Below are 15,366 nucleotides of genomic sequence, written 5' to 3' on the forward strand. Positions count from 1 at the left end.
TGAAATAAGGAAATCTTGTCAATTTATACCTTTTAAGAAAATAAAACACTACACAAAAGTCAAATATTTAGATATTTCTATCAGCCTGGAGTGTTTCCTGACCCTGTTGCTATGTATTTGGTAAGTTGTTAAGACTCTGTATTTTACTTCTAGGATGAGTCGTCCACTAAAGTATGACAAGACTGCCCTGAAAAACGCAGTTGGAGCAGTAAAAAGTAAATCTATGTGCTACTTTAAGGCATCTAGGCTCTACAATGTACCAAGGTCAACGATATTTAACAAGGTTAAGGGTTATTCCAGCATCGAATGCACTATGGGGTCACATACAGTTTTCACAGCTGCTAAGGAAAATAGGATAGTCGAGTGTCAGACACAAATGTCACGTATCGGTTATGGACGGACTTAATATGAACTGATAAGGACTGTTGGCAAAATTGTAAAGAAAGATGGACGATCAACACCCGTCAAGATGGGTTAAGTGTGAAAATTGTCAAATACGTTGGCATTATATGTGTGCCAACAGGCCGGAATATGAGTTGTTGGATGAGAAAGAAAGAGCAAAGATAGTGTCTGTTTGTCTGATGTGTGATAGACATGATTGAAGTATTAGACGCAATTATAAGAAATAGTGATGCTTTTTAAGTGTTATCACATGATCAGGGCCCTCTCTTGCCGCCAGGGGAAGCCACCCACATTCCTCATGAGAGGGAATTTCGCGTCGTTTTGGGCGAAAAGGGGAATTCTAGAAGATCTTTTCACCAACCATTCAACACCTAAAATTGCTGTCATAAATATACATTTAATCAAAGGTTAGTAGCACGATACAAGCTGGCAACATAGGTATAAAAGCATAAAAAAATATTTATTTTTTTGGAGGGGGAATTTTTAGCTGAAAAAGGGGAAAAAGTATACTTTTATCATGGGGGAAGCCGCCGATATTCGGCGGTAAAAAGTGCCAAACGAGGGCCCTGGTGATTGACTGATTACTAGTATTTGAATGATGTACTGCAGTTGCGTTCGTGTTCCTGTTGATTTCAAATATGTTTGACATGTTTTATGAGTGTTTTTACTTGAACAATGGTGTAAAAAGCGTAGGTTATTTGACAAAAAAGCGTTACGTGACTGAAATAAAATGTTTTACCATGAAATAATATCATAAAAGATTAAGCTAGTTTACAATATTTTCATACGAGTTAATATTGTCAGTAAAACTATATTTTATTTTTGTATAATGGACAGTCTCAAGAAAGAAGTGAATACAATTCGATAACGCTATGTTTAACTAAAGATTTGTCTGTGTTTTAAATCGTTTTTTTTTTTATAAACCTCATATGTATCCGAAAGACCCGATGGTATCCGAACTTACCCGACAATAGTTACTTGATGGTTCCTGGCTTACTTGACATTTTCATAAGAGTAACGCTGTGCAATATAGACGAAATGGATGATAAACAGCTGCTTTAGGTAACCTGCTCATAATCGTTCGGCACATTCGGATATTAAAAAGACAATCGAAAATAATCTTTAAAGTATCCGGAGACTGCCGACATCGCTCTATATATATATATATATATATATATATATATATATATATATAATAAAAGTAAAAACACGTGTCTGGGATTTTAAATATATATTGATTTAGATATATATATAAGGAAAATGCTTCTTACATACATATAGAGAAAACTGCCCCATCCCCTGGCGGCCATGTTTTTCCACTGATCACGACTATTTTCAAACTCATCCAACATAACAATAAAACGAATGTTTTGACCAAGTTTCATGATGATTGGCCATAAAATGTGACTTTGAGAGTGTTCACAAGCTTTTTTAGTATATAAATTTAAGGAAAATGACCCCCCCCCCCCGGCGGTCATGTTACTAGTTGGATCTAAACCATTTTTGAACTCAACCGTCTTATTTGAACTCAACTGTCGTATCCAGGAAAAAATCTTCTGACCAAATGTCATGAAGATTGGGCAAAAAATGTGTCTTCTAGACTGTTCACATGTTTTCTTATATACATATAGAGAAAACTGCCCCACCCCCTGGCGGCCATGTTTTTTGACTGATCATGACTATTTTCGAACTCAACCAAGATATCCATAAAACCAATGTTTTGACCAAGTTTCATGATGATTGGACAAAATATGTGACTTCTAGAGTGTTCACAAGCTTTTTTTACTATATAAATATAAGGAAAAAGACCCCCCTCCTGGCGGCTATGTTTTTTTACCGATCCGAACCATTTTCGAACTCAACAGTCGTATCCAGGAAACAAATGTTCTGACCAAATTTCATAAAGATTGGGCGAAAAATGTGTCGCCTAGACTGTTCACATGTTTTCACTATATACATATAGAGAAAACTGCCCCATCACCTGGCGGCCATGTTTTTTCCACTGATCATGACCATTTTCAAAATCGTCCGAGATATCCACATAACCAATGTTTTGACCAAATAAATGATGATTAGGCAAAAAATGTGACTTCTAGAGTGTTCACAAGCTTCTTTACTTTATAAATATAAGGAAAAAGACCCCCCCTGGTGGCCATGTTTTTTTACCGATACGAACCATTTTCGAACTCAACCGTCATATCCAGGAAACAAATATTCTGACCAAATTTCATGCAAATTGGGCAAAAAATGTGTCTTCTAGACTGTTCACATGTTTACACTATATACATATAGAGAAAACTGCCCCGCCCCCCTGGCGGCCATGTTTTTTCACAGATCATGACCATTTTTGTACACATCCAAGATATCTAAACAAGAGGGCCAAGATGGCCCTAGTTCGCTCACCTGAGAGCAGTCGGTTCATTCAATCTTTACCTAATGTCAAACTTGACCTAGATATTGACCAGACAAACATCCTGGTCAAGTTTCATCATTATTGAACCAAAACTCTTGCGTAGGAGTCTTTTTGTAAGATTTGAAATGGTGACCTATATTTTGAGTTGACCCCCCTTACCAAACATGAAACTTTGCTTACAAGTAGTTGTATAATACAATAAAAGTTTGGACAATCTAAGGGCAATAATTATGGCATTAATTATGTGATAATGCTCATCAGATTCATCAAACTTGACTGAGATCTTTCAGCAACTTTGATAAAGAATGCTTGAGAAATGTGAATGCAAGAGTGTTACAAACCAAATGTGGACGGACGGACGGACAGGGGACAAAGACAAATCCTAAAACCTCACCTGAGCAATCAGGTGAGCTAAAAAGTGTGTTTCACTGATCTGAACCAATTTCCAACTTGTTCAAGAAATCAATAAAACCAATTTATTGACAAAGTTTCACGATGATTAGGCAAAATATTTGACTTCTATAGTGTTCGATCACAAGGTTTCTTTATATAGTCACATAAGGAAAACTGCCCCACCCAACTGGCAGCCATGTTTATTGATCCATAAGGACCATTTGCAAACTCATCTGAGATATATATAAAACCAATCTTTTCACCAAGTTTCATGATGATTGGGCAAAAAATGTGACTTCTAGAGTGTTCCCAAGCTTTTTTTTTTACTATTTAAATATAAGAAAACTGCCCCCCCCCCCCAGCAGCCAAGTTATTAAACTGACCAGAACCATTTTCCAACTCGACTCTCGTATCAAGGAAACAAATGTTCTGACCAAATTTCATGAAAATTTGGCAAAAAATGTGACTTCTAGAGTGTTCACATGTTTTCATATATAGAGAAAAATGCCCCGCCCACTGGCGGCCATGATTTTTCACCAATCTGGACCATTTTCGAACTCCTCCGACATATCAATAAAACCAATCTTTTGATTAACTTTCATGATGATTGGGCCAAAATTGTGACTTCTAGAGTGTAGGTTTCTCTATAGCCAAATAAGGATAACTGCCCCGCCCACTGGTGGCCATGTTTTTCATCGGACCGGAACCACTTTTGAGCTCAACCAACATATCATTAAGACAGACATTAAGACAAAGTTACATGAAGATTGGGCATTAAATGTGACTTCTACAGTGTTTACAAGCTTTTTCTTTTTTTTTACCTAGTGACCTAGTTTTTGACCCAGCATGACCCAGTTTTGAACTCGATCGAGATATCATTGGGACAAATCTTCTGACCAAGTTTCATGAAGATCGGACAATGAGTGTGGCCTCTAGAGTGTTTACAAACAAATGTGGATGGACGGACGGACGATGGACGGACAGTAGACAGACAAAGACCGGCCTTAAAAAAAACATCCAACCTCAAATAACAATTAACACATAAATGATTCACACAACTATTATTATTATGAAAACAATAATAATCAAAGGGGAGTAACTACTGTAAACTAAATTGTGCACAACAATAAATGCAATATTTAGAAGAGTTGTCTCGCATGTTACATGACCTTAATTCATTATTGTTTAAAAGTCTTTTTACTATATAAATATAAGGAAAACTGGAACCATTTTCAAACTTAACTCGCGTATCTAGGAAACAAAAGGTGACTTCAAGAGTGTTCCCATGTTTTCACTATATACATATAGAGAAAAATGCCCCGCCCACTGGCGGCCATATTTTTTCACTGATCTGGACCATTTTCGAACTCGTCCTTAAGAAATCAATAAAACCAATGTTTTGACCAACTTTCATGATGATTGGGCAAAAATTGTGACTTCCAGAGTGTTTACAAGGTTTCTCTATAGCCAAATAAGGAAAAATGCCCCGCCCACTGGCGGCCATGTTTTTCAATGGACCGGAACCACTTTTAAACTCAACCAACATATCATTAAGACAAACATTTTGACAAAGTAACATAAAGATTGGGCATGATATGTGACTTCTACAGTGTTTACAAGTTTTTTCTTTATTTTGACCTAAGGGACCTAGTTTTTGACCTGGCATGACCCATTTTCGAACTCAACTGAGATTTCATTGGGACGAAGCTTCTGACCAAGTTTTATGAAGATCGGACAATAAATGTGGCCTCTAGAGTGTTTAAGAACAAATGTTAACGGACGGAGGACGGACAAAGACCGGTCAAAATAGCTCACCTGAGCAATCAGGTGAGCTAAAAATTGATGTTTAAACAAAATTTCATGATGATTAGGCAAAAAATGTGACTTCTAGAGTGTTCACAAGCTTTTTTAACTATATAAACATACGGAAAAAGACCCCCCGCCCCCCTGGCGGCCATGTTTTTTTACCAATCCAAAGCATTTTCGAACTCAACCGACGTATTTAGGAAACAAATGTTCTGACAAAATTTCATAAAGATTTGACCAAAAATGTGACTTCTAGAGTGTTCACATGTTTTCACTAAATACATATAAAAGAAACTGCCCCGCCCCCTGGCGGCCATGTTTTTCACAGATCTGGACCATTTTCGAACTCGTCCAAGATATTAATTAAACCAATGTTTTAACCAAGTTTTATGATGATTGGGCAAAAATTGTGAATTCAAGAGTGTTCACAAGGTTTCTCTATAGCCATATAAGGAATACTGCCCTGCCCCCTGGCGGCCATGTTTTTCAATAGACCAAAACCATTTTTGAACTCAACCAACATATCATTAAGACATACATTTTGACAAAGTTACATGAAGATTGGGCATCAAATGTGACTTCTACAGTGTTCACAAGGTTTTTCTTTTTTTTGACCTAGTGACCTAGTTTTTGACCCAGCATGACCCAGTTTCGAACTACGTCGAGGTATCAATGGGACAAATGTTCTGACCAAGTTTCATGAAGATCAGACCAGCGCTTCCGTTAGTGGACGTCCGGGCGTAAATTACGCCCGAAAACGGCAGTCGTACATCCATTATGCAAATGGTTGAAGTCTCTTGGACGTCCGATAATCCGCATGTACGCTATTTTCTAATACACAACACGTACAAATGTCAACAGTAAATCGGATTATTCAGACCGATAACTCCGCCTTAGAGCTACTGTTTTCAATGAATTTCACAGCGAGTGGCCAATATTGATTTCTCCAGCTGTCAACCAAAGTCTTCTTGGTAAGCCAACCAGCTCTCAGGCAGCCGAATACACGCAGACCCCACGTGAAGCTGTATACATTAGCGACCTCTGCGTTACGATGTGTTTATTCAGCGATCAAATATTTCAGTCCAAGCTTTCCCCGAGGAAGAATGACGTGATGTCGTACATGAAGTCTAATTTTCGCATGAATTTCATATGTACACAAAATACACGAGAAATGTTAATGTGTTGCTAGAATTTTCGTAACTTTCCGTGAATAATAAATTCTGGAAATGATTTCAGATAACACGTTTGTTTATACGCATTTGAAAATAAGCAGTCTGCAAAATTAACCCATCGCCTGATCGCCAATGCAATGAAATCTAGGCTCAGGCGATAGAAAAATTGTCTATCAATCGCCTGATTTGCGATGAAAAAAAATCTGAAGACAGTATGGAAATAACCGACAAATAATTAATTCACGAAAATTCGTTCACATGCGCGATAATTTGAGAACGAATTTAATAGTCGGCATTCCGGAAATTTTCAGTACCGATTTTCCCCGGTATTTTATTGATTTATTTCCGATTTGTTAGCAGATGGTACAGACATGAACTGCAACTGACGAAATATCTTCGCTTGTTTCCAAAAATCTTACAAGTCAAATGCCCGCCATCTTGAAATATTTTAAGTGTCGATTAGTCCAAATTTTTGACGCTCTTAAATATTGAGCTACTTTTTAATTTAGCCCATATAAAAAGTATCTCTAAATTCTTTGCGCGTCTTATAAATGAGACTAAAGTGTCGATTAGCAAAGTAAAGTAGTGCAATAGCATATTGTAAAGCAATATGTTAACCAAATTATATATTGCTTACGTATTTAATTAGTTATTGGTTTATATTTTCTGCAGTCAAGCGATGTGCAAAGATTATTTCATGTGCAAAACACGTACATTTTTTTCGAACAGTCGTTTTCGGATACAGTATTTGTCGTCGATCATAATTTACATGTAACATTTAAAATTCAGTTGTTGATTTGTCATATTACTAAATATGAACAGTGCTCTATTTTCTCAAATCGCATCAAGTGATTAATGCATGTTCAATAGGAATTCCCCCATCCCACAATTCAACTTGCATAAAATGGCGGACATTTGCGGACGTCATTATTGTCCGTATTTTGGTTTTGAAAATAGAAATCGTTACAATACTGGATTATCGGGTAATAGATAGAGTTGGAACATGTACGTATATTAAAATTATAAAATGAAATCAGGACTTCAAAATGTATGTGTGGGACGTCCAAAATTTTAGGCTTGGAAGTCAGGACTTCCAACTTTTAAAAGCTAACGGAAGCGCTGGATCAGACAATAAATGTGGCTTCTAGAACGTTCACAAGGCAAAATGTTGACCACGCACGACGGACGACGGACAAAAGGCGATCACAAAAGCTCACCATGAGCATGTTGTGCTCAGGTGAGCTAAAAAGGGAGACAACTATGTCAATTCAACATAATTTTTCAAAAGCCATTTTGCAGTTACTTCCCTTGACATGCCAAACTAGAGTGTTCACAAGCTGCTTTACTATATAAATATAAGGAAAATGACCCCCCTCCCCAGCGGCCATGCTTTTTTGCCGATCAAAACCATTTTCGAACTCAACCGTCATATCTAGAAAACACATGTTCTGACCAAATTTCATGAACATTGGACCAAAAATGTGACTTCTAGAGGGTTCACATGTTTTCACTATATATATATATTGAGAGAAAACTGCCCCGCCCCCTAGCGGCCATGTTTTTTCACCGATCTGGACCATTTACAAACTCGTCCGAGATATCAATAAAACCAGTGTTTTGACCAAGTTTCATGATGATTGGGCAAAAATTTTGACTTCTAGAGTGTTCACAAGGTTTCTCTATGGCCATATTAGGAATACTTCCCCGCCCCCTGGGGGCCATGTTTTTCAACGGACCAGAACCATTTTTGAACTCAACCAACATATCATTAAGACAAACTTTTTGACAAAGTTACATGAAGATTGGGCTTCGAATGTGGCTTCTACAGTGTTCACAAGGTTTTTCTTTTTTTACCTAGTGACCTAGTTTTTGACCCAGCATGACCCAGTTTTGAACTCAGTCGAGGTATCGATTGGACAAATGTTCTGACCAAGTTTCATGAAAATCAGAAATAAATGTGGCCTCTAAAGTGTTTACAACGCAAAATGTTGATGACGCACGACAGACGACGCACGACAGACAAAAGGCAATCACAAAAGCTCACCATGAGCATGTTGTGCTCAGGTGAGCTAAAAACACATCTGGACCTGTGCTTTAAGACACACTCTTTATAAATTTGAATGGGTTTTGTTCATTTAAAACTTGCAATATAAAAAGCTAGAACATAATTTCTAAAACTTAAACAACAGCGAACACCTACAGTGCCTTCAGCGCTTTGATTTATTGTTTAGTAATGACTGTGCCCTAACATTTCCACAGCCAGCTTATAAAAACATTATTTACATGGAAAAACTGGTACAGGTAAATTCGATTGTCGCAAATGCATATGATTACAGCATATTTTATATACAAAAAATCATGATTCTGTCTGTTTTTTAATAATCTATTTTTTGTCAATAAACATTAAACTGACAGTACTCAGTACGTCAATTTCACCACGTTTCAAAGTTTTCTTTTTATATTCTACATGCAAGAATGAATACATTTTATTTCAGGGACACAAAGTTAACTCACACCTATTATTTAAAGATGCAACATTTGCAATATTATACTGATTACAGCCGACAAGAGCTTGTCAATGTGATAAACACCTCACTCAACTTATTTAATGTCACAATTCATAATGAGTAGCACGCACATTATCTCAAATTACCATTAGATAACAACAATATGTTCAATATTTGATAAGTTAACTGGGCAATTAATGAATTGTCAGTTCTACAATGACACTAATTGGCCATCATCAATGATAAAAGGTTCAATGAAATTGTAAGTGTATATGAAAACAAGTGTGCAGCCATTCCGTTCAGGAATGTCCTAAGTGGTGCGTAATTATGTTTGCCATGGTCATTCAAAATGTTGACCCTTCAAGGCTATTATCAATAACTTATTCTTGGTAAGTGAAAATTGACAGCTTTACATCTGCAAGAACTTTAAACAGTTGCACTATGCCTGATGCAGACAATCTTCACAACTACTATAACATTTCAAATGTCATTACATGACTGATGAAAACAATCTGAAAGTTTTAAGTAAAGTACCTAAAGAACAATTGATTAATTGTGTGATTGTGTGAGTATTATTTTATGTTAAGTTTTTAAAAGAATGAGTCAGTATTCCGTTTGTGGCAATATTTTCATACAACAATATGTGCTTTGAATTTCCCTGTTTCATGACTTATAGTCATGAGCATATTCATCAGAAATCATTTCAGTTGGTCTAAAAGGGTCAATTTTACAGTTTTGAGCTGGATAAAAAAAAAACTTTTCTTAAAAGAACTTTAAACTGGAAAATTGTAGATTATAAAATGTATTGTCTGCAGTGCTGTCGCATAATTATTCGTGATTCCAGTTAAAGAACAAGAGCACCGCATAACGGGTGCCACGCTCGGCTGCGAAAGCTTGTCAGAATTATTTTTTTAAAAGGTCACAGTGACCTTGACCTTGGACCAAGTGACCCAAAATGGTTGTGGCGTGTAGAACTCATCAAGGTGCATCTACATACGATGTTTCAAAGTTGTAGGTGGAAGCACTTTGATTTTAGTGGCAATGTTAAGGTTTTTGTTAAAGTTTTATATTAGAGGTCACAGTGACCTTGACCTTTGACCTTGTGACCCAAAAATGGGTGCAACTACATATGAAGTTTCAAAGTTGTAGGTGGAAGCACTTTGATTTTAGAGCCTATGTTTAAGTTTGATATAAGAGGTCACAGTGACCTTGACCTTTGACCTAGTGACCCAAAAATGGGTGTGGCGTGTAGAACTCATCAAGGTGCATCTACATATGAAGTTTCAAAGTTGTAGGTGGAAGCACTTTGATTTTAGAGCCAATATTAAGGTTTTCGCACGACGCCTACGGCGGACGGCAGACGAGCTGGCTATGACAATAGCTCGGGTTTTCTCCGAAAACAGCCTCGCTAAAAATTATATTAAGGACTGCGGTCATTTTGTCTACCAAGTAGTAATGTTTTCTCAAACAAATAACAGAAATATGTTAAAATATTAATTTAACAGACAATAAGTATGCTTATCAAAAAGTAAAATACAATTAGGTTCTGGTGTTTATTTTAATTCAATCTCAAACAAATAATGATTTCACAGCCAATTAGAAATTGTCATACTGTCCCCATTTCTCGACATCAATTGTCAAGCTATATGTTACAGTTAAAGAGGCATCACTTAAGCAATTCTAATATAGTACAATTAAATGTTAGAATACAAGCGTCAAGCGGGACAACAATAATAATAATAATAATAATCTATGGACTGAGGGACATAAAAACGTCCATGAGTCAACAAATGCGGTATATCCATAATCTACTCCTGTAAATTCATTGATGACTTTATGAAAGTGAAATAATTATCCGCAAACAAAATTTAATATTCTGACCTGTTTACTTGCTTTCAATGGAATTTGCAAGTGCAGTAATGGCCACCAGCATTATGCCAAACATTGTCACAGCGTCTGAAAATACAAATCAGGTTTCACTGACCATGAGGAGCACTTTGGGGCCTTTTACCCTTTGCATGCTGGGAAATTTTTCAACTGCATAAATGTCGTCTGTTGAATTTCTAAAATTAGCATTTTCTCCAATTTTTTTCAAAGAATACTATAAGAATAGCAAACAGTTTGGATCCTGATGAGACGCCACGTTTTGTGGCGTCTCATTTGGATCCAAACTGTTTGCAAAGGCCTTCAAAATTCGGTTCCTGCAATGATAGAGTTAATTCATACTGGTAAAGCATCGTCCCAGATTAGCCTGTGAAGTCCGCAAAGTCAGGGACAACACTCTATCCTAAGACTGGATTTTCGTTTAGAAGTGACTTCCTTCATCCGTAAAATTCCATAAAAGTGGAAAAAGTTGCCCCTGATAAGCCTGTGCAGACAGTGCAGCCTGTGTATTAAGCTTATATGAAAATCTAAGATGACACATACTTAGCCATTTTATGGGGGTTTTGCATCAAGGAAACTTGTCTAAAAACAAGAGATGTGTTTGTCTGAAACACAATGCCCCGCTTTGATTTATTAAAAAAAAATCATTTGGCAGGTACAGATAATTATCTCCCTTTAAAGCTTATTACCGATACTTCCCTTGGATTTGTATTTTTGACCTTTGACCTTAAAGGATGACATTGACTTTTAACCTTTAACCACTGAAAATGTGCAGCTTCATGAGATACACATGCATGCCGAATATCAAGTTGCTATCTTCAATATTGCAAAAGTTATATATGGCCAATTTTAAAGTTTTCGGACTGAATCACAGACTGACAGACAGACGGACTGACATTCAACTGCAATATGCCACCCTACCGGTGGCATAAAAAAAGCTTACTGTAGGCTTAGTGGGCCATTCTGAACTGCACGGACACTGCCGCAGTACACTATGTTTCTCCATTACCTGCATGTAAATTGTATACTAAAATCCTTTAGAAACAATAGTCCTTTTGTTTTGAATTCTGTCAAACAATATGACCACCACTAACAGTAACATTAAAGCTATGCTTAAAAGGTCAGGAATAAAATATTGTTTGTTTCACCTGATCCATGCTAATTAGCTGTAGGAAGGTCAGTATGATATTTAGACAATAACACACAGCAGAGCAGGTCCGGACATATATAATCGGCCCGCTGCCGACATAACGGCCCAAGGGCCATTATGCAGCTAGGGCCGATTTTAGACGTCCGGCCCAGCTCTGTCGTGTGGAGGGTTTTTATTTAACAGTTAAATATTTTTTAAGCATCGAACGATTCCTAAACGTATTCCGGATTTTGTGTTTCACAAGCATAATTGGGAGATTCGATAGAAATAAAATTATTATAATCGCTTCGAGATTTGATTTCGTAAATCGTGTTTATGGTGACAGTGTTAAGCATTCGATGCAATCGCTTATAAAAGGGTGATTTCAAATCACAGCAGATAAACGGATGGAATAACAGAAAATGCAGTTACAAATTTTTGTTATTTTATTATTATAAGAACCGGATTTAAGTTGTCATCGAGGTATGTGTGTCTTTTTCTATACATTTTGCTGTTTCACAATGTTTGACAAATGTTGTTAAAACACAAATAGAGGCATCAATTTAATGTACAGATGAGTGTCAGTTATAATCATGTTTGATTCTCTCTTCGAGTTGATGCTCAATTTTATTGATCACCGTTGGCTAAGGCTGAATGTGGACGCCATTTTGTTCAGTAAAAGTCGCGCGATTCCATTCTTTTCTGATATGAAAAATCGGCCCGGCTCAGCGGGCTGATATAATTTATAATGGCCCGCTAGATATGAATAACGGCCCTGTCGCAACGTCATTTTGTTACTATTTATAGTAACGATATGTGATATAACTATGTTAAACATTTGTTCTGGCTTGTCACTTACAACTCATTAACATTTAAACAGTAGAAAAACAATATGCCACAACAAGCATCATACTGTTGTCTGAATGGTGGTTAAGTGGGTTTTATTTGACATCAGTAACTTAAAATTACAGTCAGTTCAAACAACTTTAAGCATCCATTAAAATGAAACGTGATACTAATAATACAATTTTAAACATATATAAATTGACTTGGCATTTATAGTACATGTGTAACATTTGGGAAAACAATCAAATTATTCTAATTTAAGCATGAACAGTTAAATTCACTTATTAACTTTCATGTTCAACAACATTCTTGCTTCATTTTCCTATTGGAGTATGTTATCAATAACATTTTGAATGGACACTTATTATTATCTGCATACATATCAAGGTTCTGTTTATATCTACATAAAATTCAATGTTCTATTTATATCTACATACAAATCAATGTTCCATTTATACATACATTTAGCATGATTGTGATTTGACCTGTCAGCACTACGATTAATGTGTTTTATCATTTTATGACATTCATTGTGTATGCTAAAATAAATATCTAAGATATATAAAATATGTAATAAATTAATAGAATTTAAAGTAAAATTAAAAGTACACGATATTATTCAAATATCTGAAAAAAGGACCTGAATTTAAAATAAATGTACACCATCTTAGCAATTATACATCCTATTTACAGCTCCATTCATAAAATATCCAGGTAGCTTATTTATTTATATATTTAGTTAAATAATGCAGAAAATCATATTAATAATATCTCTGAAATGCTGTTAGATTAACTTTTTGTCATGAAAGTTTAATGTTTACAAACTCAATGCCTTTCAATGAAATATTTACCAGTGTAACCTGACTAGAGCTACTGTAGCCATAAACACTATTTACAATTAAATGTTAAAAATACAACCTTTTGATACACAATGAACAGTATATACCAGTAGATGCAATAAAAATCCTTATCACCCCCGGAAACCCGACATGCTGTGAGAAGTTGGACATGCTAGGAGATGTAGCCGATATATTTCAAAGAATTTCGGTAGGGTAAGTAAATCCAGTTCTATAATTGTTTAAAGGCATTTTTGAAATAAAATATATTTTGGTGCATGCAAAGGAGGTATTACCTTGTATGTTAGAAAAATCCTGGTTATTAATATTCAGGATTTATTGAAATATGGCTATTTAAAGTCGATGATGCAGGGATTTGTCCCAAATTTAGCACTTTATTTACAAATTTCTTTAAAGGTATGCCAGTGAAAAAGTTTTTTCATAGACAATTATATTAACCAATGTCCTCGAGTAACAAATCCACCAGGGTTTCTTAAAAAAGTTCGTATTGGTGGAAAAATTTGACTTTACATACCATGTGTTGATGAAAAAATGATATGACATAGTGCTGTACAAAGATGTCGAGATATGACATGTGTGAAGTTCATTTATAAACTTAAAAGCTCACTATTACAGCTGATTTATGCCCACTTTGACCCATTGTTGGGTATTAAAAATAAATATTTACATTTTGCATATATCACTACCAAAAAGAACAAAAAGAAACAAACATTTACATGTGTGCACTGTCGGAGAAGTTTGCAAAGCTGTCAACTTGAAGTCATGTATAACAGATCCAAATTTAGTTCACATTTATGAAAGTCTACCGCCCATAATTGGAACTATAGGCACAAAATATTATTATAAATGTTTGTTTGCATACCGGACGTATATTTTTACTTGTATGAATCAATTGCTTTATATTGACAATGATTTTCAAACAATAAAAGTTACAAATTAGCTGGAAATTAACTTAGCTTCAGAGCGGATATCATTATAAAACCTCAAAGTTCAATGAAAATGATCTACAATGCGTCAGAGTGGGCATAAATCAGCTGTAATAGTGAGCTTTTAAGTTTATAAATAAACTTCACACGTCATATCTCTACATCTTTGTACAGCACCATGTCATATCATTTTTTCATCAACATGTTGTAAATATGGGACAAATCCCTGCATCGTCGACTTTAAATAGCCATATTTCAATAAATCCTGAATATTAATAACCAGGATTTTTCTAACATACATGGTAATACCTCCTTTGCATGCACCAAAATATATTTTATTTCAAAAATGCCATTAAACAATTATAGAACTGGATTGACTTACCCTACCGAAATTCTTTGAAATATATCGGCTACATCTCCTAGCATGTCCAACTTCTCACAGCATGTCGGGTTTCCGGGGGTGAGAAACACAACATTTTTTTATACTTATAATACTTCAATTGGCAATACCTAAGAAGTTTTATCCAGATTTATTATTTCACTCAACAGATATTTGCATAAGTCTCCTGCACAAACACTTGAGTAAAATATCTTCCTCCTTCCATATTTGTACTTGACATAAAATACTGAGGTTTATGATGTTAATGACGATATAAAGAGTTTGTGACCGACCACCAATACTATCACAATACTTACAGGCAAACTAGATAGTTTACAAGCACATGACTGAACTGTGAACTGTGTCAATGCTTGAACACATTTTAAAGATTAAATTACTAACTTCACTTTTTAATACAGTACAGTGTACATTTTGTCTATTTTTAACTCTTTTAATGAAATCAATCAATTAATCAATCAATGAGTCACAAATATATATGCATTAAAACAATGATTATTTCAGGGCATTAAATAAAAATGTTTGTTTCCAGTCCTAATATTTCAAAATAACACTCAAAACAGAAAGGGTATTAAAACAACAATATGTGAAATGTTTTTAGATTTAAGCCATAAACACAATTATTTCGCAAACA

General features: G+C 35.4%; 1 protein-coding gene across 2 annotated transcripts in view; it reads right to left on the reverse strand.

Annotated features, from left to right (window-relative positions):
- The window catches only part of LOC127836301 (phosphatidylinositol 3,4,5-trisphosphate 5-phosphatase 2A-like), a 120,530-nt gene extending 105,480 nt beyond the window's left edge, over positions 1-15,050 (reverse strand). The window contains exons 1-2 of one of the 2 annotated variants that reach the window (XM_052362815.1): positions 15,032-15,050; positions 10,575-10,649 (exon numbers count right to left, since the gene is read on the reverse strand). The gene's annotated coding sequence lies outside the window, so the exon portion shown is untranslated. The other variant, XM_052362814.1, reaches the window with a different exon arrangement.
- Positions 15,051-15,366: the final 316 nt, after the last annotated feature.

This window comes from Dreissena polymorpha, chromosome 6 (genome assembly GCF_020536995.1).
Source record: "Dreissena polymorpha isolate Duluth1 chromosome 6, UMN_Dpol_1.0, whole genome shotgun sequence".
Classification (NCBI taxonomy): Eukaryota; Metazoa; Mollusca; class Bivalvia; order Myida; family Dreissenidae; genus Dreissena; species Dreissena polymorpha.